At 57.6% G+C, this 25,032-nt stretch overlaps 1 long non-coding RNA gene across 2 annotated transcripts; it reads right to left on the minus strand.

Moving 5' to 3' along the window:
- Nucleotides 1-795: 795 nt before the first annotated feature.
- Nucleotides 796-24,930, minus strand: LOC113936973. Of its 2 annotated transcripts, none has more exons than XR_003524436.2 (5): nt 24,652-24,930; nt 7,502-7,588; nt 5,209-5,329; nt 1,697-1,815; nt 796-1,235 (listed from the first exon to the last, which is right to left on the minus strand). It is a non-coding gene; the product is annotated as an uncharacterized LOC113936973 (long non-coding RNA). The 2 variants fall into 2 exon arrangements; XR_003524435.2 differs by lacking the exon at nt 24,652-24,930 and adding an exon at nt 23,459-23,585.
- Between the last annotated feature and the right edge of the window lie 102 nt (nt 24,931-25,032).

Here is a 25,032-nt window from a genome sequence, read left to right on the forward strand (position 1 = left end):
ACTCTGGGAAACTGCCTGTTGGTCTCACACAAGAGCCTGCGCTGACCATACAACCTGGCATTCGACTCCTAGGCATTTATTCTGGAGAAAGGGATACTTGTGTCCACAGGAAAACCTGTGCACAGTTATCCTGACAATTTCACCCAGAACAGTCAAGCTAGACACAACCCAACTGTCCCACGATAGATGAATGGCCGAACAGACTACGGCCCAGCTGGACGGTGGGACACGCTCAGCAATAACAACAACCATCGATCCGAGCAACGTCCTGGCTGGGTCTCAAGGGCATTACGCCAAGTGAATGAAGCCGACCTCCAAAGGTCACATACAGTATGTTTCCATTTATGTAACATTCTTGAAATGACAGCTTCCCCAGGTGGAGGACAGATTCCGGTTGCAGGTGGGAGGGGAGACCATGAAGACCAGCAAGAGAAAGATTCTGTGACAGCGGAACAGACCTGAGGCCAGCTCACGGTGGCCACAGGGACCACAGGGCTTGCACAGTGCACGCCTTGGCTGTGGTGTTGCACGACCCTGTGACAGAAGATCCTGCAGATGGTATAGATGAGAAGTCTGCACCGGGCCTCCTTACTATCGGTCGTGGCAACTTCCTGTGAGTCTGTAATTATTTCAAAATCAAAAGTATCTCTTTTAAATGATAGCAGGCGCTTTGTTCCTGGCAAGTTAGACCCTGAGCCTGTGTAAGTGTGTGTCATGAAAAGGGCTTGCGCTGCTGTCATCTGAGCACCCTGTTGTTCTGGAAACCTCTATTCCAGTATCATTTTATCTCACGTTCAAAGTTATGAAAAAGCCTCATTGTCATAACAGCGATTTTTTAAATCTGTTTGCACAGCAAGACAGCAACCAACTGCAGAAGACTTGCGGAGAAAGGGAGACGGGGAGACAGGGTGGTGTCAGCCGCGGAGGTTCCTCGATGTCCTCCTTCACAACCCAACACTGTTAATCCCAAAATAGACCACAAATACAGGGGCGGGGCGCTCCGTTTGCAAAGACAGCATCTGACGCGATCCCCAAGTCACTGCACGGTGTGTTAACACACTCACAGCCACGTGACGCTTCTGTCTCCACATGTCGGGGTGCAAACGCTCCACTCTGTCAGGCTCCACTTGGTGTGCGGAGGACAAATATTCTGGGAACCATGTCCTTACTGATTTTCAAAATCGATCTGTGCCGTCGTCCCGGCTGGAGCCATCATTATCTTGCTGGAGCAGCTGCTGGGATATTAACAAGACGCGGTGGTAACAAGTGGAGTATAATTAGCACTCCTTGTTCCAGTGAATGTGCTGTTTTAACTGGGAACAATTTGCAGTGCATCTCTGCGTGGCTGTAATTAGCTCAGCTAGCTCTCCCGCCGCGGAGGGCCAGCCGGGACCACGGCGAGGTCCCGGGCTAAAGGCAGGTCCCTCGGGGGCCCTGCCCACCCCTACTCCCCCGCCCGCTCACCCCTCTGTTGGTTGGCTGTGCCCGCCTCCTCTGGCAACACTTTTCAGCACATGCACCTGGTCCCGGTCAGTCTGACCCCCCAGCAGCTCCTCTGCTTGCTAGATCCTTCATGCTGGTGTTTTCTGCGAGCCCACGGTGTGCCAGACTGGGACTCAGTGGGGAACAGTCACCCCACCCTGCACCAGGAAGCCTGCCCATACCCAGCAGAGCAGCACAACCCAGCTGGACTCACCTGGGGAAAGCAGAGAGCTGCTCACTTGGGCAGACAGGTGCCTGAGCTGGGAGGCAGGTGAGGGCGGAGCCCAGGCCAGGATGGGCAGTGCTGAGCATCTCACACACTCAGTGGGCTCCCTGGAAGAGAAAGATTTGGAGCTGCCACCTCCAGGTGGCCGTACCTGTCACAACCCAAGCGTGGCTTTTGTCCAGGGCATCATGAAGGGACAGTGTGAGCCTGCTCGGGCTGCAGGCTTTCCCTGGGTGCCTTTGATCTGACCAAGGAAGCTCCCTCCACCCCTCATCTGTAGGGAGATTTTACCATGAGCGGGTGTCCGCTTTTGCGAATTTTTTGTCTGCATTTATCTAGATGATCACATGTATTTCTCTGTTGTTCCGTACGATGGTAAAATAGTTTGGTTTTAGAATACTGACCGAACTTTGCATTCCAGTGATAAACAATACTTGAGCATAATGCATTGTCCTTTTATTACATTGCTGGTTTTTAAACTTGCTACTATTCTGTTAACAAATTTTGTATGTCCATTCATAAGAAACATTTGGCCTGAAATATTATTTACATGTAATATCTTTGCCAGGTTCGGGTGTCAGCGTTACCCAGGCCTTGACTATGCTCGAGAAAATGTGCACGGACCCACAGGGGCCACTGTGCACCACGTCTCTTCCCGACGTGATCATTGATGACTTGAAGCCAGCCTCGGCACAGGTGTGCACATCATAAACACTGCATATCAGACCCCACACGCCCCTAGAGCCTGTTGTCAATCATTCACCAGAAAATCACCTGGCCACACAAAACAAATTGTTTTTCTTTCCCCCCTATTTTCTGAAAGACTTTATTTAAGACTTATATACTTCTTTAAGTGTTTAGCACATTTGTTAGTGAAGCCAGCTGGGCCTGGGGTCTTCTTTGTGGTAAGATCTTTTTAAATTCTGAATTCATTTTCTGTCGTAGATGCAGGACTGTTCACATTTTCCATTTCTTCTTGTGTCAGTTTTGTATAGTTGTGTTTTTCAAGAGATTATCCCATTTTATCTATGCCACCTAATGCACTGGTGTAAAGTGCTCACAACACCTTCTTTTTTTTAAGATTTTACTTATTTATTTGAAAGAGAGAAAGAGAGAGCACAAGTCGGGGGGGAAGCAGAGGCAGAGGGAGAAGCAAATTCACCGCTGAGCAGGGAGCCCGACGCGGGGCTCGATCCCAGGACCCCGGGATCACGACCTAAGCCGAAGGCACTCACTTCACCAACTGAGCCACCCAGGCGCCCCCTCATAACACCTTCTTATTCCTTTAATGTCTATAGTATTTTTCCTGATGCTGAAAATCTCTGGGTTTTTTTCCTTAATCATTCTTACTGGGTGGTTATCAATTTTATTAATCTTTTGATAAAGATTTTATTAATCTTTATTAAGCTTTATTAATCTTTAATAAAGCTTCTGGCTTTGCTGATTTCCTTTATTGTTGGCCTGTTTTCTGTTTTATGGATTTCTATTCCTATCACTATTATTCTCTTCCTTCTACTTATTTTGGGGTTAATTTGTTCTTATTTTTCTATATTCTTAGGTGGAAACTTAAAATAATTGATTTTAGACATTTAGGTCTTTCTGCTTTTCTGCTCTAAGCATTTAAAGCTTTCCTCTGTGCACCATTTCAGCTGTACCCCACAACCTCTGATATGTTGTCTTTTATTTCATTTCGCTACAAATATTTTCTGGTTTCCTTATGACTTCTTGGTCCCATGGGAGATTCATAAATGTATTGCTTCATTTCCAAATATTTGGGGCTTTTCTGAATATCGTATAGCCCTCTAATGTAATTCTATTGTATATAGAACATACTCTTAAAGATTTCAGTCTTTGAAATGTATTGAGGATTATTGTAAAATGTGCATTTTGCAGTTGTTCAATAGAGTGGTCTGTCACCGCCGATTAGGTCGAGTTGGTTGGTGGTATTGTTCAAATCATATGTATCATTACTAACTTTTTCTGCTTATTCTTTCCAAGACTGAGAGAAGGGCATTAAAATCTCCTAAGCTATGATTGTGGATTTGCCTATTTTCCCTTTAGTTATGTTGATTTTGCTTCACATGGTTGAAGTTCTGCTATTGGGTGCTGCATGCTTGTGATTTATGTATTTCTGATGAAATGAGCCTTTTTTGTGATGAAATAGACCTCTTTTCTCTGGTAACTTGCTTGATGTCAGTGTGGCCACATCAGCCCTTCCCCTCCCTGGTTCTCTAGACAGCATTGTACTTGGGTCTTGCTTCTTTGATTTGGTTTCACAATTTCTGCCTCTAAACCAGAGTGTTTGGTCCATTCACATTTAATGTGATTATGATATGGTTGGGTTTAAGTCCACCATCTTGGTTATTTGTTTTCCTTTTGTTCTATGTGCTTTTGACACTATATTCTATTCCCAACTTCCTTGGGGTAAATCAAAAATTTTTTTTAGTATTTCCTTTTATCTCCTGTATTGACCTATTATAAATAAAGTAAAACCCCTTCTTGTTAGTGGATGATCTAGGAGTTACAACATGAATTCTTAAATTACAGTAGCCACTTACAATTAATATTGAGTCACTTTATATAAAATGTAAGTAAGTTTACAATAGTATAAACTTCCATTTACTCACTCTCATGTCTTTTATGCTACTGTTGACATACACTCTTACTTCCACAGATGCTATAAATTTCACATTTATGTACTCAAATATTTACCTTTTCCGGTGCTTTTCATTCCTTCCTATAGGTATGAATTACACCTGGTTTCATTTCCCTGCAGCCTGGAGAACGCTAACATTTCTTGTAGTTCGTGTCTTCTGACAATAGATTTTCTCAGCTTAAAAAATAAAAAGTCTCAGATGTCTTTATTTTACCCTCATTTTTGAAGGATAATTTTCATTGGATGGAGAATTCCTGATTGACAGGGTTTTTTTTTTTTTTTTTAACTAAGCACTTTGAAGATTTTGTTCCATTATCTTCAGGAATCCGTTGTTTAAAATGAAAATCAGTGGGGGACCTGGTTGGCTCAGTTGGAAAAGCATGCGATTCTTGATCTTGGATCCCGAGTTTGAGCCCCACGTTGAGTGTAGAGATTACTTAAAAATAATAATCTTTAAAATGAGAATCGGCCATTGTTCCCATATATATATATCCTTTTTCTCTGACTGCTTTTAAGATTTTCCCTTTGTCCCCACCTTGCAGCTATAACTATATGAGCCTAAGTCTGCTTTTCTTTGTGTTTGTCCCATTTCCTGTATCCATGGGTTGCTATTCTTAACCAAATTGGGAAATATTTCAGCATTACTTCTTCAAATATTTTTTATGCCTTATTTCTCTCTTCTCTTTTTGGAGTTACAAGTACATAGTTACTAGGCCACCTGATACCTTAGTCCCATATATTAGCACAGAACATGCATTAGACCCCCTGGTCGCTAAGGCCCTGCTGTCTTCTGTGTTCTTCCAACCAGACAATTTCAGACCGGTCTGTCCTCAAGCTGACTGACCTTTTCTTCTGCAGTTTCCAGTCCTCTGTTAGGCCCTTCCAGTGAACGAGCTCATGGTTCCCATGTCTCTGCTGAGATTTCCCATCCGGTCACTCATTATGTCCATGTTGTCGGTTACATCCTTGAAAATATTTATAATAGACATTTTAAAGTCGTTGTCTGCTAATTCCAACATCTGGATCATCTCAAGCTCTGTTTCCATTGACTGCATTTCTCCCCTTTCTTTGTACATTAACATATTTATGTTTAATTTTTAACAGGTTTATTGTATGTCACATGCCATACAGTTTGCTCATTTAAAGCGTATAACTAATGGCTTGTCATACATGTACAGAGTTGTGCAACTGCCATCACAATCAGCTAATCCCCCCCCACAATAAAAAACCCATACCCTTTGGCAGTCCTCTGCACCCTCTTCCCCAGCCCCTGGCAGCCATGGATCTACCTCCTGTCTCCATGGGTTTGCCTGTCCTGGGGGCACAGAAATGTCTGAGATCATCGATATTGCAAGGACTCAGTGCGTCGTCTGTTTTATGGCTGGATGCAAAAGGCTGCCCCAGAAATTGCTGCATTTTTGCCAAGCCCCACCCCCGCCATTGTGATTCTGATATACATGGTCCTGAGACCACAGCAAGAAATTCTGGTCTGTTTGATGGAAGAGCAGCTGACATTAACTGGGGACCTCCTATCAGCCTGAGCGAAATGCCACCCAGACACAGTCTCAACTGACTAGCATACAGCTCACACACATGAGGCTGGGCGGCCACTGGCCCCATTTGTCAGATGGGGAGATGGGGGGCAAGATTAAATGATTGCCTCAAGGTGACACAGCTAGCAAGGTGTTAGAAGCAAGATGCCCCCAAGCAGCCAGGCTCCAGAGCCCACCCCAAGCCACAGTGAATGCTGTCCATGCCCCTCCTGCCTTCAGCCACCTCCTGGGACAAGATCGTCTGTCTGTGGGGGTCTCCCAGAGCCAAGGTTCCCAGGGTCAGCTTCCCCGTTCCCAACACCCACATGTGGTATTTGCCACAACTGCGCTAACACCCTGCATGGCCTACGAGAAACCTGGTCTGCAGGAGCCCAAGCACCTGGTGAAAATATTTAATTGGTGTGTTTCCCTGGCAGCCCTCCAGAGACGTGGAAGTTGCCAGAAGAGCTCACTTTCTATCTCAGCACTTGGGCATCATGTAGCGTGAGCACAGACTTGATTTGAGGCCCCTCAGACTTCTGGTCCCATGAAGACTTACAGTCAGGTCTGGGCTGGGCTCCAGCATTGTGGTCATTCCTGCACCTGTCACATGAGCTCTGTCGGTCCAGGTCACTCAGCACTGACAGGAAGGGTCTGAGCCCGGGAAAGACCCCTCCAGACCGGCATGCAGTGGACAGGCCAGGCAGAAACGAGGCGTGAGCTGGGGACTCACAGAGCGCGGGCTGAGCAGGGGTGAGGACACATATGGGAGCAGTGCGGCCACGGCCAAGGATGCCTGTGGCCACCAGCAGCTGCCGGGGCAGACGGGGCTCCCCCTCTGCAGGGAGCACAGCCCTGCCCACCCTCTCCCTTCGACATCTGGCCCCCAGACTGTAGGAGAATGAATTTCTGCTGTTCTAAGCCACCAGTCTGTGGTACTTTGTCACAGCTGCCCTCTGCATCCACCGGGGATCCCGGATCATGCCTGCCCACAGTCAGAACAAACAGCACATCCCCGGAGAGACTCAACCTAAGGGCCAGTTTTAAAAGGAGCATTTATTTTTAGAATGTGCTTTTAAATCAGATTGCAGCAATGTAGGTAAATTGCAATAAAACAGTACAATCCCGCCCGCAAAGAACCCACTCAGCAAAGTGTCCTTTTGTTCAAATAAAGTACAAAATGATTTTTTGCAATAACACCAGTGACAGGGCCTCAAGGGTCAATTAGACCAGCTGAGGGGCGCCCCAGTGGAAAATGACCAGCGTGCACCCCAACTCCATGGACAGGGGCGTCGCTTGCCTGGGTTTGTTTCTTCCCAGGACAGATGTCCAATACTGCATGGACGACAAGGTCCTGCCTGCCTTCTGGGTGGGGGGGGGGCTCCAGGGTCGTGCTCATGAGCACCCCTCTGAGCAGATCCAGATAGAATTCACCACGAACCTCTCGCTGGGCCTCTGGAATACACAGGGACCCTCAGTGTGGTCACAGTTCTAGACGCTAACAGGCAAAGCATCCCATGTGACCGGGGTGTGTCGGGGCTTTGAACTATGGCAACGGCAGCCACAGCCGGAAGCACCAGAGGCCCAGAGAAGCTGAGGACTCACCTGCAGTAACACAGCAAGTGTGCGGGAGCTGCCATCTGGCCGCTCACCTCCGTCCACATGAGAAGGCAGGTCCTCGCCCCAAACGACCTGTAGGACACAGCCAGATGGGGACAGCAGGCCCACTCGGCCCCCCCCCGAGCCCCCCAGAGCGGCAGGCGGCGCTCAGGCACGCGGTCTGCGGTCTGTGGCGGCGCCAAGAGCAAGCAGAGCCTGCGCGTGGTGGGCGTCTCTGTGCCCACGGATCTGCTCCGCCGCTGGGCAGCCTGGCACAGAACCAGGCCAGGTAAGGCTGCGTGGCTGCGTCCCCTCCAGAGCGCTGCCCACGTCATTTGTGGCTGAATTGACACACAGCCTGGGGCCTTGCCCCTACCCCCACATCCTCCCACGACGGGGGCTCCCTCAGCCACCCCCTCCCAAGGCCCCAGGCTGTGTCCAGGGCTTTTCCAGGCAGCCGCTGGAGGGGCCTTGGCTTGGATCTCAGGAAACTTCCTCCTCTGAGGGTGGGGAGGTGGGTCCCCCGTTCCCAGAGCTGCCCCAGCTGGGAGCTGAACTTCAAGGCCTGTCTTAGGGGAAGGGCCCTTCGCTTGAGGACCGCAGTGTGGACCCTGGGCGAGTTCCTCAGCCTCTCTGTGCCCCTGTGTCCTCTCAGAAGGCTGCTGGCAACTGAGCTCCCACATGAAGCCACGAGAAGGCGGGCGCCACCAGACCAGAGTTGGGTCTGGCCCTGCTCTGCGCCCACCAAGGCCACGCGGAAGCGACCCTGTTGTAGGCGCTGGTGATTACAGGATTGAACTGAGTCAAGACAGCAACCCCATTTTGCTAAAGCATAAAACTTTGCCTCGTTTTTATTCATAATGTTTAGAAATGTGTTTTTTTATTCATTTGTCCTCTGTCCTGCTGGGACTTTGATCACAAAGTGATTTTCATAGACTATGAACCAAGATGCCACTCGAGCTGGGGTCATCCAGCAGAGGCAAGGCCGCCGTGAGGCCACCTCCACCCAACACAGCCAGCGATGATTTAACTCTGCATATTTTGCCTTTAATTACAATAAACTAACAAAGATTCCAGAGATGCTCTCATTTTAATAGAATGCAGAGTTATAATTGGTGACCTATTTTAAGCAATTTAATTTTCCATGACCTGTTTTCCAAATTAACAGAGTAATAAAGGCTGTGTGCTGTGAGTGGGGCCGACCCTCCAAAGCTGCCCAGGCCTGCGGCTCCGTTTAAAGGTGTACCTGTCACTCATGCGAGCGTGTCCCATCTAACGGGCCCAGCTCTAAGATCAAAGCATAATCAAAGAACGTGAACAAGGACATCCCAGAGATCGATAAAATCACTATTAAAAGCCACCACCGTGCAGAAATCTGGCTGAAGTCCTTCCTGGGACTGGAACTCGGGTCAGCCCACAGGCCAGGAGCCAGACCACCCTCCTAGCCCCCCACGCCCCTCAATCCACACACGGGACTGGGTGTGGGAGGGGCAAGCCTGCACGTCCAGGGACACGCCCACCCACCCTCCCTCTGTAGGCCATGTCCCCTCGGTGCCCTGGACCACCAAGGATGGGGAGGAGGAGAGGACAGAGGAGCATGGCGGGGAAGGTGTCCGCCCACCCTCCTGTGTGCCCTTGGGCTGGCTGGCCTGCACCTGTCTGGGCTGTGGGAGGCCCGGGGGGGGGAAGAGCCTGGAGGAACGGAGGCCCTGGGGTTGCTGGGAGATCGTGCTGGGGGGGCAGGGGTGTCAGGCCTCCATGGCCCCCTCTGACAGACAGGAAGGCAAAAGCCCTACCTGGAGCTGCTAGGAGGAGAGAGGGGGAAACAGGCATGGTGCCCTCCCCTCCCCTTCGTGTCCCCGCCCCTGTCCCTGTCTGGCCCCCTCCCCCTCCCCCCCCTGGCCCCCTCCCCCTCCCCCCTTTTCTCCCTCCCCCTTCTGTCTTCCTCCCGGTCTTACCCCCCCTCCCCTCCCCCTTCTCCCTCTATTTTCTGGTTGCCCCCGTTCCCGCCAGCAACCAAGGGTTTGTGCTTCGCCACAAAGATCCACCCTCTGCTTTTAAACGAGGACAGAAGGCAGTTTCCAAAACACACATACAGAATAAAGACGCACTTTTGAAAACAGCAGAAGACAAAACACAATGTTCCTCCAAGCTCACGTAAGAGACTCAAGGCAACCCCAATTTTCTAGCATCTCTGCTCTGTGCAGCCAAGGTTCCTGTAGATCCCTCACTCACTGATCCCTTCAGTCCTGTGCCCACCCCAAGGACAGCCAAGGCAGGCGCCAAGGAGAATCCATGCAGCTGGACCCCAATCGTCCCTGGCTTGGGGTGAGAGGGACCCAGAATGGAAGTGGCAGGAACGTTGGTCACTGGAGTACGGGAGACGTGTGGGGAGGGGGCTCCAGGCCCTCAAAGACCCAGGACCCGGCTGGCACCGCGGTCTCCCAGGGTCCCAGGGCGTGCGCTATCTATCTGAGGCACCTGAACGGAGAGCAGGGGGTGAGGGTCGCCCGGTTAACCAAGCCCTGCCGAGCTGGGGAAGAAGGCCCTTGAGTGGACTCAACCCCCAGGTCCCCGGGCTGGGAACCCCTGTTCACAGGAGGCAGGACAGAGCTCGGCCTCGGGGCCCACCGGCTCCTGGGGGCCAGGACCCCCCCACCTCCCATCTGCAGGCCCTCCCACCTGCCATACCTGCCCAGGGAGGAGGGGGGCTGGGACAGGGTTAGGGACCCCCGCTGGCTCCCGCTGAGGAAATGCAGGAAATCAGGGCTCCACGGCCGAGCCCTCGACTCCCCCGACCTTGGGCACCATTGTCTGCAGGGATGTCCTGGTTAATCCTGCTCTGAGCTGGATTAATTTCCAAAGATAAAGCCTCTGATTTGATTCGTGTTCGGTGCTATTTGTGGTTCGGTCAGGCGGGTATGGCCCCAGCGGAGCAGGAGGTATTAAGTGAGGACCAACTTCCTGGGGACGCCAGGGATTACTGACCTGCGTCCACCTCCCCCGCCCTGCTGGCCACCAGCCGCTAGAGGGGGCATCGCTTCCACAGAGCCCCAGCTGCGATGTGCTCCGGACACTGGGGTTGCCCTTCCTGTGGCTAGACCTCTGGGTAGCGACAGCAGCTCCTGCCTGGGTCCTCCCCTGGGAGATTAGGCGCTTCTGGCCCCTTGGTGACTCCCAAGCTGGGAGGGCTCGCGGGTCCTTGCACAGCCCCCACAGAGCTCCTCCCAGCAGACCTGTGGGCTGCACTCACCTCCGGTGGAGCAGTGGGCACCTGAGGCAGAGCACCTGCGAATGACACTGGGTTCAGCTGCAGGGTGTATGGGTGGGGGGGGCGGGATTCCTGTCCTCGGCGAGGTTCATCCGATTAGAGAGACCTCCACCCATGCCAACAACAGGACTTCATCAAGGGAGGGGCATCTCCATGGTGTGGATATAGCCATGAGAACACGTGGGAGTGTGCTCTGGGTCCCGTGCCCCAGTGTCTGTGGCGTTGGCCCTCCTGGGACTTGTTAGAAACGCAGAATCTCAGGGCCCCCCAGTCCTATGGGTGATTCAAGCATCCATTTAAGTTTGATAAGTTGCTGCCCTAGAAGGCTTCTGGGATCAGCTGGCCTGGTGGGGCAGCTTACAGGATGGGGAGAGCCCCGTGAGAGACAGCAATGGCCATTGCACTAGAGCATCATCTGGGACCTGAAATTACATCCCTCGTGTCCTGCACAGTCCTCTCTTAAAAGCAAGAAAAACCCCAGGATGTAGGTGCATGTGCCCATCACTGTGCTTCCCAGCCTAAAGACCCTCCTGGCATTTGAAGGACAGAGAGCCATGACCCCACTGAATTCCACGGCTCATATACCCAGGTTTGGGATTCAGAAGATGTTCAGGAAACTCACGGGTGATGGATGCATGGTGAATGGATGGATGGATGGATGGATGGATGGATGATGGATGGATGATGGATGGGTGGGTGGGTGGGTGGATGGATGGCTTTAGTCTTCAGAGAATAAGAGAAATTAAAAAGCCAGATGAACCTTCCCATACTGCTGATGGGAACATAAAATAGTGCAGTTCTTCAAAAAACTAAACATAGAGTAACCCTGCGACCCAGCAATTCCACTCACAGGTGTATGTCCAAGAGAAATGAAAACATATATCCACAGGAAAATTTGTACACAATGTCCACAGCAGCTTTATTCATAATGGCCAAAAAGTGGAAACAACCCAAATGTCTAACACATGATGAGTAGATAAATAAAATGTCTATTTGTACAAAAGAATATTATTCAACCATTACAAGGAACAAAGCACTGACACAGCCCCACATGGATGAATCTGGAAAACATCCTGCTGAATGAGATTCCACGTTGTACCGTTCTGTTTATATGAGACGTCCAAAACTAGCAAACCCTAAGAGACAGAAGTGGCTCAGTGGTTGCCTCGGGCTGAGGGAGGGGGTGCAGAGCAATGTCTGTGGCACCAGGTTTCAGGCTGGGCTGATGGGTGTCATGAGGGCTACATAGCTCTGGACACCGTGAGAAACCGTTTCATTGCACATGTTAATGGGTGAGTTTAGGGTGTGTGAACTGTACCTCCAGAAAGCTGTCATCCAACACACCACAAAACAAGGGAAGGGTGAAACTACAAAAAGTGAGCTAGATGACCCCCCACCCCTCTTCCTCCCAGGGGGCCCAGTTGGTGGGGCTGGAGTCAGGGCTGGAAAACCAGGGCTGGGCCTGGGGTGGAGGGCCACGTGTGTGCACGTGCATGAGCACGCGTGTGTGCTCGCCCACCTCCCCGGTGGAGCAGCCCTTGCCCTCCCTGCGAGGGGCTCACAGCGAGCTGGCCCATGTGCTCCAGCCGGCCCACTCAGTCCTGGGGTGCAGCCACCTGGCCTCTGACACCACACGATGGCCACGTGCTACAGAAAATGCTCACTGGAGCTGGGCTCTGGCCCCAGGTCACAAATGGCTTCCCAGGCCGAGCCCAGGGACCCCCCCCTGGCTGGGAGTGAACAGGCCTCCAGTCTGTCCCCGCACGGGCTCTAAGGAAGCTGTGCGGGCTTCTGCCTTCGCCTGGATATTCCCAGCACCAGGCATGCCCCTCAACTCACAACTGCTGCTCACACCAGCTCCCCCCACACCTGTCCCCGCCCATCAGCCACCCCTTCCAGGTGTGGACACAGATCAGGAGCCATGGGAGTGAACCCTAATCCTGAGATTCTGGAGAAGGCTCTGGGCGCTGCCATCGGAGGCTCCCCACATTGGGCTTCCCAGGGGAACCCACACATCCTTCCTCTTGGGCAAGTGCCTTCGTAGCACAAAGCCCGACTGGTTGGAAAACGCCCTCCCACCTGCCTGACCTCACCCCACGCTGGGCCGGAGAGCGCAGCCCTTGCCCACCTAGGAGGGGGTCTCGGGGAGACATGGGGAGGATTCTCAGAGCCCAGCGCCCAGCAGGAACTGATGTGGGGCTTCCGACTATGCCCCAAGAGCATCTCCAGGTTCATCAAAGCTCCACTTGGTCTTCCATCAGCCCGCGGGAATGGGCCCCGTCGCCCTTCGCACGGCCACCTGGCTGTCACGCATCCTGGGCCGCGTTCCACAGCCGAACAACCGCTTCTCCGGCTGCCCGGGCCCCGGGAAGCCAGGTTTGATCTCCTTCCCTCCCCATCAACCAGAGATAAAGCTGCTGTGTAGCTTTCACGAGAGACCGGCATCTGCTGTGTTCAATCAGGAAGCCGGAGCACCGCCCACGCGCATGCACACACCTAAGTGCACGCGCACGCACCGCCCACGCGCACACCTAAGCGCGCGCGCGCACCGCGCACACGCGCACGCACCGCCCACGAAGAGATGGCGCCTTGAGACGCCCCCTCCGGGGAAAGCAAAATATGTGCCTCCGCGTGCCTGTCAGCGGTTTGCTCTACTTTGCTGTTTCATGACCCCCGATTAAATGTTAGTGGTGGCTGACTTTGGGTCCAGTTCTCTGATTTCTTAATCCTGACGCAGTATTGACGTCAAAGAGTTAAGTTTCTTTGATGTCTCAAAATGAAGTTTAACACATCTCTGGGGTGCTTGCTGCAATCCCCCCATCTCCTCCCACGAGAACAGTGGCCTCTCCACGTCCCTCTGGGAAGGTGAGCAGGCCTCCCACCCGGCATCCCCCTGGCCAGTGGGCCCTTGCCTCGACTTCCAAGGGCCATCTGCTCCGCCTGCTCCCCCAGCCTGTCTGGACAGGGCAGACAGGACCCCACGACCTAGAGGGCAACAGTCGGCACCCAGGAGGGTCCCCCTCCCAGGCACACCTGTCCAGGAGCAGGGGGCGTGCTGTGCCGGGCACCAAGCGCCAGTCCTGGGAGCCACAGGGCATGCCTGACCCCTCCAACCTCTGCTCAAGACTCCAAACCTATCTAGGTGTGTACTGCCAACATCCTCGGTTTGAAATCCTCCTTACGTCCTTTCTAAACAAAAGGAATAAATGGCAACACCAATCAGAGAGGGTCTTCCCACCACTTTCTTCCTGAGGGGCTGGTCCCTCAATGTCCACTAGAAACCCCTTCTAGGGGGACAGGTCCAGGACAGAGCAGGGTTGGCCCTTGGCTCCCCTGGCCTCGTGGTGGCAGCCAGGCCCCAGACGCAGGACCCATCGCAGCGCGGGTCAACTCCCATCCACCCCAGTGCGTGGACCTGACAGTTTGGTCTATGAAGCAGAAGCCGGGTGATCTTGCTGAACAGGGCCTGAGCATTGACATCACCATCGCTTCACCAAGAGCTACGAGATGGGGTGGGTTTGCTTAGGACAAGGCCTGGTCCCCCAGTGCCTGTGGCCCCCGTGGACTTGGGGCCCGGAGATCTGGTTGGTGGGTGGCACAGCAGGTGTCCGAGGACGTCCCGTCTGGACCTAAGCTTCATCATCACTGTCCCCAAGCAAGGGATGTGCCCAGACTGAGCGCAGGACAGGGGAGGCAGGCAGCAACGGAGCACGGGCGCATCCCAAGGGCCTGAGGTCTGCTGGTGGAAGGACAGTCCCTTTCAGCTCCCCCCTTGCACACACCCCATAGACACACGGACACCTATATGCAAACACAGGTACACACGTGCACACACCACGGCACAAAGACATTTCCACCCCAGCCTATGGATTACTGGCTCCGGCTTTAGGAAAAAGGAAAAGAGGGATGAATCGCTAGGCAACCAGCCAGGGTTGCTATGGCATCTCTGAGAGCAGCTGGGCCAATCAGAGCCGAGTGCGGGCTGGTGTCTGTCAGCTCGGACCGAGAGGGGTACGAGGCAGGCACTGCCAGCATGCGGGGGTGGGGGGGGTGGGGGGGTGGCGTTAGATGCAGACCTTGGCCTGATGAGGACAGCGCACCTCATGAATATTCATCAGGCTGATTGAGGCAAAGCCAATTAACCACTTGGTGGCTCAAGTATTCCTGGATCCATTTTCTCTTTGAACCGCTGGGCGGCCAAAGGGCAGGCTCCACAGACTTCCTGCCTGGTCCCGGGAGTGGTCTACACAGCTAGACAGCTTGGATCTTGTCAGTCCCAGCCCTGACCCCGGGCGTCCCGGCCACCATGCAGTCAGGCCCTGGGGCCGCAGCAGGGTCTGAGTTCCTGCCCAGGAGCCAAGAACAGCGCGGTGGGGCTCCCGAAGGACGGGTCCGCTCCCTCCCCCGCACCTTGCTCCCTGACAGGGGCAGTGACAGAGCAGTGACTACAGCCTTCACCAGCCTCTCCAGTGTCAGCCCAGCCGCTTCCTGGAGCCCCAGTTCCTGTCTTAGCACAGATCCCCAGAAAGCAGAGCCTGAGGCAAGGGTTACACACCTCAAGGGCAGGGACCAGAAAGTATGCAAAGGAATCTGGAGGACAAGGTGGGGCTCCATGTGGCTACTGGGCCATCACCTGCGGCTACGCTGCGAGGAGTCCATCCCAGTTGGATGTCCAGAGGACAAGGACCACTCCCCACCCCAGCCCACCCCCGGAAAGTTTGCAAGGCAAGCTGCACCTACAGCAGACCACAGAGAGGGGTGGGTTTCTCTGCTTGGTCCCTCCTGTCTCCCTCTTCCTCTGGCCCAGGTTTGCCCCTCAGGAGCCCACCCCGTGCACTTCCATTGGTGACCTTTGGGGCCACTTGGGGAAGCCAGGTCCCTCTCCATGACGTAGCATTTATCCAAATCTGGAGCTTCTGACCACGAGAGAAAGGAGGGGCTAGGGGGCTGGGGGGGGAATGCAGGAGGCTGGAGGAGGGGTTGAGGGACAGGGCTGTCTGAACTCTCTTCCACAGCCTCCAGGCCCCTCCCCAGGGGCGTCTGTGCCCCCTCCCCATGCCCTCTGCCAGCACGCTGCCCCACGCGGTGTTCGTCCTGGAGAAGCGTGTGCTACCACATACAGCCAGCCACCTCTGGGCTCTTTGCACGTGTTCAACAACAGATGCATCCGTGAGATGTGCCCACCCATCCACACCTGACCCCCACCCCTGGCTCCAACCTCGAAGGGGAGGGTCCAGATGCTGTCACCGCGCTGCTCTGGGCCCAGGGCCCAGTGAATGCTCGGTGAGTCAATTTGGTGAGTGAGGATGAGAACCCCAGTAGCTTCCCAACTGTCCTTGTAACAAAAGCTTGTCCGTGTCATTCTTTACGCTGACTGCAGGCATAAACGGGATGCCCCGAATGGCTTCCCCCTTGGTCTAGCTGCTGACCGTCCCTCATGCTGAGTGCCAGGCTGGGGGTCCCAGAAGAGAGGGCTCAGCAGAGCAAGCCCCTCCTGCCCTGGAGCTGAACACCCAGAGCTCAGGGCTGTGGAGAGATGGGGTTCAGGAAGGCTTCCGGGTGATTCACTGCATCTGGGCCTCAAGTGGGAAGTACCAGCATCCCCACGAGAAGACTGGCAGCCCTGGCCTGGCCAGGTGTGGTCCAAGGAGGGCTGCTGTGGCCAGCACCCGCCCAAACAGGAGTGGGCCCCAGCCAGGGACAGCAGCTCGCCCCGCCTGTGCCTGGACTGACCCCACCCCAGTGCCTTCCTGAATCCGAATCCTGCACGTGGGACTTCTGCGATACCCTCCACTGGAAACATAGCCGCCCATCCCCATCCCCATGGGCACTGGGGAGCATGGCTGCTCCTTCCCAGACCCTGGCTCACCTGTCCTCTCCCCAAGTCTGGATAAGCTGTGCCCCAGAGCTCAGAGGGTGCAGAGAGACCCCAAGCCCACCAGGTTCACAGAGCCCTGAGTCCTGAACATGGCCTGGGGGGCAGGGACCCAGCAGGCTCCAAGCACAGAGGTGACCCGCAGCCGGTCTGGGCTCTGCCCCTTCCCACCCCACCCAGCCCCCTGCCTGTGCCAGACCAGGGGTGGGTGTCCAGAGGAGGGGGCAATGGGGCCACGTGCCCCCAGCCTGCTGCCAAGACAGAGGGGAAGATCTCTGTGGCTCTGCACACCAGGAAGAGGGTGCCAGGTCACTCCCCGCCCCGCTCCTGACCTCCCCTGACCAGCTACAGGCCCTGAGGGGCCACTGCAGCCTGAGCCTCAGTTTCCCCTTTCCCTGGTGACATCAGGCCATCTCACTGTGCCTGGAACAGAGATGATCTCCACAAATGCCTACCTGGGCCCTACCTGAGCCCTAACGGGGCCTACCTGGGCCCTACCTCAGCTGGGTACTCTGCTGGCCTCTCCCCCATCTGCTGTCCTACTCTGAGCCTACAGACCACCTGTCCAGGCCCTACGCCCTCCCTGTCCACCTGCTTCCTCCACCTTGGCCCTCCCCTGGCCACACTGTCCCAGGTGCTGCCAACTCCCTGCCCTCCCTTGACCCTCAGGCGAGGGGCGGTCACCGCTCTGAGTCCCCCAGGAATCAGCCCTGCACATCTGGGCCTGCAGGGCAGGGCCACCCAGCGTCAAGGTGGTCCAGCACAGACGATGAGGAAGATGCCAACAGGCAAACACACCCCCAGTGTCACATGGAACCTCGGTATCAAGAGGAAAGCCTGAGGGAGACTGGGGGGCTGCTCTGGGCGGGGACCAGGTGGAGGGTCCAGAGAGATGAGGATGGGGACAGACCAGACAGGCAGGTGGGGGGCCGTCATCAGGGCCTGGGGGCCAACCGGACACTCGGGGTGGAGGAAAGAAGCCAGAGAGAACCGTGTTTCCCTGTGGAGTGCACTGCCGGCAGGTGGGGGCTCCGGTGTCCAGGCAAAGGGGGAGGGGTCCTGGCCCAGGGGTGGCAGAGGCGGGGCTGGGTCGGGACTGCACCACAGGCAGGCCCAGTGATGGCTGAGGGTTGGGATTGGAGGGAATGTGTCCCAGCCAGTGCTATGGGGACAGGTGACCCAGGCCAGCAGGGAGGAGAGGGCAGGAGGCCTGGGGCCCAACCAGGCCTTGGGGTGGGGGTGCCAGAAATCAGTGGAGAGCCCTGGAGGGTCCTGAGCACCCTCCCTATCCTGCGGATGAGGCTGCCAGAACATGGCAGGGCCTCCCCGAGGTCCAGAATTGCCAGAAGCCCCGTAAACAGGACACCATTGCACTCGAGGTTCCAGGCCAGGGGGACGTCCCAGGGGTTTAGAAACCTGCCCCTTGCCAGGGTCCCCTGAGTTCCCACCACCCAGATTACGGGGTGCGACGCTGACATGTGGGAGGGGGTGTGCCTTCAGAAGTGTGCATTTGCATTAAGATGTTACCTCTACAAATGAAACATCTATTCTCCCTGAATTCTCTCCCGGCCCAGGGGGCAGGGGCTGCTATTGTCCCCATTTCTCAGATAAGGACACTGAGGCTCGGGTGGGTCGGAAGCCCTTGGTGAGGAGGGAGCAAGTGGGGCCTGCCCAGGTCTGTCTGCTTCCAGGATCCACCCCTGCATCAGGAGGCCAGGCCCAGCCCGAGACGCCAGCAAAGGTGACCGAGATTGGCCGCCAAATTCCAGGGGCCAGGCCGGCCCCACAGGAAGGCTTCTGGAGGGTGAGGGGCGGGCAGGGTCTGCGCGGGTCACCTCAGATGGGAGCGCCCAGGACAGCGCACCAGCCGGCGTGGTCTCTTGTTCTCGACGTCTTGGGAACCTTCCGCTTTCAGGAACGGTTTACAAGAACATATTTTTGCAGAGACAAGAACGCAAGTTTAGCATGCCCTCGTTCTCTGGGCACCGGCGGTAACCCGAACCAATTATTTTCATTAATATCGGCCTTGGCGCAGCAGCAGGACCAGCCGTGGGGGCCTCTGCAGGCAGAAACCAGGGAGGCCCTGTTCTCCCCTGGCCTGGGTCCCCGGTGGGGTTCTGGGCACGCCGCGTGCCCCAGGTCACCTCTTGGAGGAGGGCGGAGGTCGTGGGGCCGAGAGCTGCTGTGGGGCCGTCCCGGGGCCTTGTCCACGATGGACAGTCCAGCCGGCCCCGCCCAACCCCCCCCCCCCAGCTTCGGTGCAGAGGGTACAGCTCCCCTCCCCCAAGTGCTCCTCCCACTGTGATGTTTTCAGGGACTTGGGGATCCTGCAGATTCCTCTCTGCCATGAGCAGTGGCCAAGAAGCTCATCCTGGTGTGGGGCCCGGGGCAGGGTGGGTGGCTCCTGGGGGCAGAGCCTGGGGCGGCAAGTGGGGCGACCATACAAATGTTTGCCTTTAGAGTGAGAGGAAATGATCGTCCAGGGCAGCCCCTGAAGACAGGACGCAGGTGAGTGGCCTCCACCCTCTTTGAGGCGAAGCCACAGGTGTCCGAGTCAGGAGGAGGCCCCACCCTGGGGAGACGCCAGGGGCAGGGAGGGCGCACCGGCCCCCAGGGCTGCACGTCCAGGCCCGGCCCTGCCCCGCTGCCCCGCATGGTGCGTGCATCTGAATCAGCTGTTGCCCTCCCCGGAGAAAGGGCCATGGTCCGGCGGCGAGGCTAGGAGGACCCGCAGGGACAGACGCGCCGTGGGGGTGTGGTCCCCCTCCCGGCGTCCCCGGTGGTGAGTCCCTGGCCCTCGTGCACAGCCCTCCAGCATGAGACCCTGGGGTCTCCCAGGGAAGACACTCTCCCACGGCAAGGCTCCGTGCTGAGGGGGCTACCGCAGCCGGGACAGCAGCTTGCGGACTGCGGACGAGCGCCAGAGCAGTTTTGAGATGGCATGTCCTACGTGAAGCCTATTGCCAGGACAGGGAGAAGAGACACCGAGGCAGAGTCCTGATGCTTCAGCTCTGATTAAACCAAACCGTGGACACTCAGGCCATGGGAGGGGCCGCCAGGGACATGGGGTCACCATGCCCCTGCCAGGGCCCGGCACCTGCAGGCGTTGGCCGGCGCCCGCCCCCCCAGCTGAGGAAGGAGGCCCCTCGCCACACGTCAGGCATGCTGGGCTCTGGCTGCCTCCCTCCCCTCTTGTACAGAGGACATGACTCTTCCACCCGGGGAGGGTCCCGAGAGAGACCCACTTCTGTCCCAAGCACCCGAGCCCCCACGAGCCTCCACATGGCTGCGTGCGGCTCTCAGCCCCCAAGCGAGGAGCCGGCTGACTGAAGGCACAGCATGGGAGGCCCAGCCAGGCGGTGCAGCTGGGCCCCCGCCCCTCAGCCCTAGGCTCCCTCACCCTCCTCCCCGACCTCCCTGCCTGGAAGACGGATGGGCGTGGGGGCCTGGCTCTCAGAATTTGGGCACCGCTTCGCAATCATTACCATGGGCAGGATGGGAAGCAGAGCTGGGAGTCTCGGGTGCTCCCTCCCTGCAGTGACTCTGGGGCCAGCCCTGAGCTTCTGCAGAGCTGCCTTCCTAATCTGGGGCCCTCAGAGATGGAGACGGGATGCCCAGCCCCACTCACCTCCCTCCTGCAGGAAAAACCCCCAAGTGCTCGGGGACACTCTCCCCTGGGGGCCCGGCCACTGCTGTCACACGGGGCTTGGAAGGACCCAGCAAGCCGCGGGGGCTCCTCCTGAAGCTTTCCTCACCCACCCACCCCCACCCCACCCTGTGGTCTCCCGCAGGGAATGCCTCCACCTTTCTTTCCACGCAATCTGAGTATCAGCCTTGTCTCCCCCTCCCTCAGCCACTGGAGGGGAGCCCCGGGAGAGTCTCTTGCGCTGCCCTGGCCGGCAGGAAAACCTGCCATGAACTCAGTCCTCGTAGGGAAGGCCCACTGGCCAGAGGCGGAGGTTCCTGGAGGTGCGTGATGTGGGAGAGTTTGGAAAGGGGTACCCTACGAGGGTGTGGGCAGGGGCACGAGGGACTCCTGGCATCGAGACTGTTCCCCCCCGCCAGGACAGAGAAGCATGAGGGAGCAGGCCCCTGGGAGGAGGTGCCACCGTCCATCAAGGACAGGGCACCCGCAAGAAGGGCACAGGGGAACCACCCACCCACACAGCCTCTGCCCTCAGATTGGCTCGTGCCTCCCATGGCCAAGGGCACCTGGAAGCCAGAGGTGCAGGGCCCACGGATGCAGCCACCGAGGGCAGACAACTGCCCACAGGAGGGCAAACAGCAGAGCTTAGCACTCTTTCACGCCTTTGTTAGAAGTAGTATCTAAGACGGCCTCCGAAAGAAGGTACAGTGATCGAGAAGGCTCGAGACGCCCAGTGCCCACAGCACACGTCCAGGGCCCTCCTCGCCTCTGCCCCCGCCCAGCGGCCACTCAGCCCCCTGCGGACTCCCAGGAGGGCCCTGGCTTAGTGTCCACCTGCCCCTCCAGCCCATCACCACTGTGCCCACGCCAGGCACACCTCCCCCCAGGCAGGCGCTGGGTGGGAAACAGCAGAATCTCTGGAGTCACAAACTGGGCCACGAAACCCGAGGCTGACTCAAGCCTTCTGTGCAGAAGCAGCCAGGCCCCCAGCACGGCACATGGAGGCCCCTCAGCACAGACGCCCACCCGCGTTCCTCCTGGTCTCTCTCTCGTCCACTCTTCTTCTTAAGGACCGTACTTCAGAAGAGCTTTATGCTCGCACCGGTAGGAAATGACTGCCACGTGCCCTAAGGAAGCACGAACCGCGATGGACAGACGCCAGGAAAGCCGAGGCCTCACCGGACGCCTCGGAGATCGACGGCTCCCATGAGACACAGGCCAGCCAGCACCGAGGGCCCTTGTGCACACACCCGGCCCGAGGTGGGCAATCCCCCAACCTGGGCCAAGCCCGGGCCCCTTTGAGCACGCCCCCTGTCCCCCGCCCAGCACTGGGCAGGCCCCCGTCCACTGGCCCCACAGTCCCTCCCCACACTTCCTGTCTCCTCCCTGAACGGCCAGGCACGCGGCCCCGGCTCCCTGTCTGTCCCCTCCCTGGACCCCACAAAGCTCCCATACCCCCTGTCATGGGTGGGGGGCTCTCGTGCCCCTCCCCAGGGTCTGCACTGGCCAGATAGGACGGCTGACTTTCCTGGGGTCCACTGTCCTGCTCAGTCCCGGGGACCAGGGCTTGTCGGCACCTCCAGCCCCCTCCCCAGGCCTGGGTCCCACACACAGGGGGCTTTCTCCTGGGGGCAAGGACATTCCAGACATTTCTCCCCACAGGGGACACTTCCTGTCACATTTGACTTACAGGGCGGGGGGCATCACTGCCCCTAAGAGCAGACAAGTGTAAGAAGGCCCTGGGGCCCCTCCAAGGACCCCACGTTCCCGCCAGAATCACTCATGAGAAGCAGATGGCTGGCCTCCCGGACGGAGGTGTGGATTAGGGGGGAAGAGGGAGCCAGAGACTCTCAGAGGTGGAGAGGGGTCCAGGGTCAGAGAGGGAAGGAGAAAGGGGTGGCCGCCGGGAGAGAGCCGAGGAAGGAGAGACCGGCGGAGGGCAGTTATAGGACAGGAGAGACACCGGGACACCGGACGCAGACCTGGACCAAGGGCCGGGCCAGCAGGAAGCCATGCTGTCCCTTCCCATGACCAGATCTGTCCCCGTCAGCCCAGCCAAGGAGGTTCCTGCTGCTCCCAAGCCGTTTGCCAGGATCCCCAACCTTCCAGGATCCAGGTGTGGGCGGCTCAGGCTCTGGGGCCCCTGTGGTGGGACAGCCCCGTGGGGGGCCCCGAGGACGGAGGGAGAAGAGGGCAGCCCTGGGGGCCTCGGAGCAGGGCAGGCGCAGGGCAGGCCACATCCCGGGCTGAACCCATTCTGCTTCATGCTGGGGGAGGGGGCCTTGCTGGGGGGGCACTACAGAAGGGCCCGAGGAAGTGGGGGGCTGTCTGAGGGCCAGGCACCCCTGCTCCCACTCAGAGGTCGGGTTGGCCACCAGGGGGAAGCTGTCCCTCCTCACCTGCTGCCCCACAGGGTGGGTGGCCACAGGCAAGGAGGAGGAACGAAGCAGAGCCCCTGCCCCTGAGCGGACTTGGGGGACAAAGGGCCCCCCACCTGGGGCCAGGCTGGCCTCATCCCCCTCCTGAGGAACACATAACCAACTGCGGTGTCACTGCCCCTAGCTCTGCAAGACCCAGGTTCCAGAAGGAATGTCCTTTCCAGGGTGTCCTTGTCCACGGTCCTGCAGCCGGGCTGGGCCCCACAGCCAAGGGTCTCTGACTGCTCAAGGCTGGTGAGTCGGGCTCTGCAGGCCCTCCAAGAATCCCAGGGAGACCAGACCCCAGACACCTGTTCCAGGCCTCTTGAATGCTTTCCGGAGGACAGCAGTGGGGGTAAGCCCTCACCCCTCCCTGCCCAGGGGTCATCTGCAGACACCAAGACCCTAGGTGAGGCCAGTGGGGGCCAGCCTGGGCTCCCTCCCCACAACACACCCTCTGGGAGGCAGTGGGGGATGGCTTCGAAGCCAGGACCCAGCCCTGCGGGGTGGGGAGGCTAGCCCAGGGGCAGGGGCTGGAGGGGCTGGTGGGGAAGGCAACTGGCCTTGCTTCTGCTTCCTAGCTGGGTGGCCACAGAGCTGCCTGGAGCCTCAGGGAGGTCCAGCAGGGGCGCCTGCACAACAAAAGGCCTGTTCCCGCCACTGGCCAGGCATCCAGCCTCCGCTCACGGCGGCCTGGGACCAGTGCACTGGTGTGGGGGTGTTCCGCCTGGCCCAGCCCAGGTGCGGCACTTACCTGGTCCCCGCAGCAACCACGGGCTGCCACACAGCCCTCGGGCCCAGTGCCCAGTCCTTCAGGGATCAGGGTGGAGCCGCTCTGGGCTGTTGGGCCCTCTGTCCGGCTTTCCTGGTGGGGCTGGGCGGGGCCAGGGAGGAGGGAGCAGGGAAGGGGCTGTGGCCTCATCTCCATGTGGGGCCCTGGCCCCTGAGCGGCCCACCCCATTGTGTGCCTGGCCTGGCTCACAATCACAGCCTTTGTGGTGGCTTCTCCCACCCAGGGGAACTCAAGCATGGTGGGGGTCCTGGCCCCCCACCAGCTTCAAAGGGCAAGTTCCTCCTCCTCATGTGGGCCCGTCCTAAGCCGGGGGACAGGTGGCTGGCCCCAGGCAGGGACTGAGCCTGAGCTTGGGGGCAGGTCTTGCTGTGTTGAACCCCCACCTCCTAGTCCTACAGGGTGAGGCAGACAGGCAAAGCACGTTGAACACGTGGGGGTGGAAAAGGCCCCAGAATGAGCAGCCAGCAGAGGGTCCCTGCCGGGCTGGGTGGGGCCCCTCTCCCCCTGGCCCCTGCTTGGCGTCTGTGACCCTTAGTCTGGCTGTGGCAGGAAGGGGGAGACGGACCTGGGTGCGTCCCTCAGGGGAAATTACTGGTCAGGGGAGTTACTGGTGCCTGGTGGAGGGGATCTGGGCCTCATGGCAAGGGCAGGTCGTGGGTGGGGGCCTCCCAAGTCAGAGTCGGAAGCTGTGGACCATTTTGTGGCTACAGGGGACCCAGAGCAGAGAATGGGCTTGGAGTCCCTTGCAAACTGTCCCCTCCTCCCTCCGGCTGGAAGCCTCAGCCTCCCCTCCCCAGGCTTCAGCTAAGGCAAGCGCCACTGGCCTCCCGCTCTCCCCCCCACCCCCTGCGGGAGGTAAGACCCCAGTCCCCCTCCTCCCCCACCTGGGAATGGGGGCAAAGGTCAAGCAGCCCAGAGCCAGCTGTTCCCAGATGTGGCCACGGCCCCACCCCTTTCTGGAGGCACGACGAGCCCCGGAGGGGCGGGGGCGGGTGACGAGGCAGCTGAGCCGCGAGGGCGGGGGTTCTTCACCGGTTTCTGTGGGTTTGTTTAATCCCACGCCATTCGCCATTCTCAGGCTTTCGCGGAAGGCGGAGGGGAGAGAAGGGGGAGGGGGTCTCGGCCCACGTCCCGCCCCCAAGAAGACACCTGACCTGTCTCCAAGTTGCCGGCCCGTGGCGAGAGGGGCCTTTGTGCGCATGGAGGCAGCTGCCTGGAACCCGGAGCCCTGAGCCGCCCCGGCTGCGCCGCCTCCCTGCGCCCTTCACTCACAGCCGGGGAGCTCGCAAATAAATCCACAAACACAAAATCTTGTGTGCCGGGGAGAAACTGCGGCGTGGGCAGAGCGGAGAGCGGTGCGGGGTGCAGCGAGCCTGGGGCACGGAGAGGCTGGGCCCGCGCCCCCGGAGCCAACGGAAGCACAAACCCGCGCTGGGGCCTGGCAGCAGTAAGTTGACTTTTGTGAAACCTTCAGAGGCTCCAGGCCCATCAAGAAGGTCCCCACCAGACGGGGGAAGAAGGGCGGGCAGGGTGGA

Source organism: Zalophus californianus, chromosome 8 (genome assembly GCF_009762305.2).
Source record: "Zalophus californianus isolate mZalCal1 chromosome 8, mZalCal1.pri.v2, whole genome shotgun sequence".
Lineage (NCBI taxonomy): Eukaryota > Metazoa > Chordata > Mammalia > Carnivora > Otariidae > Zalophus > Zalophus californianus.